The following is a 2,361-nucleotide window of genomic DNA, read 5'->3' as shown; positions in this document are numbered from 1 at the left end:
CACACTCTGATGACCTCATTCATTTTCACATTTTTGATAAAGCCTTAGGTGGTCACTTTTCACCGAAAACCCTGAAGTTCTTTGGCTCAATTTCTGAACACTCGGTGACAGTTCTAGTTGACACCGACAGCTCTCATAACATATTGCAACTAGGCATTGCAATTCATTTCAAATTACTAGTCACACCCACACCCCGATTTCCCGTCATGGTGGGGAATGAAGCTCATATATATTGTAGTGGAATTCTTTGATAACACTTCTATTACTCTCAAAAATCAAGAGTTTCTAATTTCGTTCTACTTATTACCTATCAAAGGGGATGATGTTGTCTTGGGAATAGAGTGGCTTTGCACTCTCGGGCCCATCACTTCTGAATTTTCTATGTTATCAATGAAGTTCACCATGAGGAAAACCTCCATCACTCTCATCGGGGAATCTAGCTACACCCTCCAACCCTCTACCTTACATCAATTCTCTCAATTTCTACATACAAATAGCATTTCAACTTTTCATTTTATCACTATACTTCCCTCCCACATACTAGACTTGCCACAACAAACCACTACCCATCACTCTCCTCACCCTCAAATTCAGACTATCTTAGACACCTATGCACCAGTTTTTCACATCCCTACTCACTTACCCCCTACAAGAGCCTATAACCATCACATTCCCCTCCTTCCAAACTCTACCCTGGTGAACTGCGAGCCATATCACTACCCACACTCCCAGAAATAAGTGATGACTATTATGTTGCATAATATGTTAGAATCTAGTATTGTGGTACCTAGTACCAGTCCATTTTCCTCTCTGATGCTATTGGTAAGAAAAAAAGATGGAAATTGGAGATTTTGTGTGGGTTATAGAGTGCTGAACTATATTACAAATCATGGTCGCTTTCCTGTTCCAACAATTGACGAGTTGCTGGATGAAGTTGGAGATGCGATAATTTTTTCAAAAATTGATTTAAGATCAGGCTACCATCATATTAGAGTACACCCATTGAATACTCAAAAGACGACCTTTCACACTTTTGATGGACATTATGAATTATTGGTAATGTCGTTTGGCTTCACCAACGCGCCTTCCACCTTTCAAGCAGCCATGAACGATTTGCTCATGCCATACTTAAAGCAGTTTGTCCTTGTGTTTTTTCATGATATACTTGTCTATAGTGACAATTTACATGATTATTTGTTGCATCCATCTGCTATTTGGCCATATTACATTCTAATCAATTTTATGCGAAGATGTCTAAGTGTATTTTTGGAGTGGACTCAATTGGTTATTTGAGGCATATAATTTCATTTGCTGGTGTGTATTCCGATACTGATAAGATCAAGGCAGTGGTGGATTGGCCACCACCTCGCTCTCTAACACACTTCGTGGGTTTTTGGGCCTTACAGGCTTTTATCGCAAGTTTATAAAACATTATCATACTCTCACCGCTCCGCTTACCGATCTACTAAAATAGCAAATTTTTACATGGACATTGGAGGCTCAGATGACCTTTACAAAATTACAACAAGAAATGACAAAAACATTGGTGCTTCGACTCCATGACTTCACAAAGGACTTTGATGTTGAAACATGCGCCTCTTCTGTGGCCATTGGTGCGTTGTTGTCCCAGGAAGGCCATCCCCTTGCTTTCTTCAACAGAAAATGTCCACCTGACTTCAGCATGCCTCAGCCTATGTTTGAGAGATGTACGTTGTTATAGAGACAGTTAAAAAGTAGCGTCAATACTTGATAGGAAGGCCTTTCAAAATTTTAACTAATCAACAAAGCCTTAACCACTTAATGATACAAGGCTTGCATATTCCAAAACAACAAAAATGGGCTACTAAACTGATTGGATTTCAATTTGAGATAAAATATAGGACATGTACCTCTAATAGAGTAGTTCATGTTTTGTCACGTCTACATTTTGATGATCCTAAGATCTTTGTTTCTCTGTCCTCACCCATTCTGGCCATTTTGGATCAGCTACGATCATTTTACCTCACCCCGGACAGCCAAAAATTCATAAAGAAATCAAAATCAGACACAAACATGAAACAAAAGTTCCATTTTCCCAAAGGGTTACTATTTTATGAGCAGAGAATATTCATAACAGATCTTACGCAACTTAGGAAGTCTCTCATCACAGAGTTCCACGCCTTCCCAGTCATTCTGGCCTTAAAGCAACAATGGCTCGTTTAGCAGCTTCATGCTATTGGCCTGGTATCTACAAAGAAACAAAAGATCACATCCGTTAATGTATAGTTTTCAGTATAACAAGTATATTCCTCCTAAGCCTAATTGGCTGTTACAACCCCTGCCTACAACAGACAAAGTTTGGGATGACATTTCTATGAATTT

Source organism: Lupinus angustifolius, unplaced genomic scaffold, assembly GCF_001865875.1.
Source record: "Lupinus angustifolius cultivar Tanjil unplaced genomic scaffold, LupAngTanjil_v1.0 Scaffold_569, whole genome shotgun sequence".
In the NCBI taxonomy this organism is placed as follows: domain Eukaryota; kingdom Viridiplantae; phylum Streptophyta; class Magnoliopsida; order Fabales; family Fabaceae; genus Lupinus; species Lupinus angustifolius.
This window is presented reverse-complemented; position numbering follows the sequence as displayed.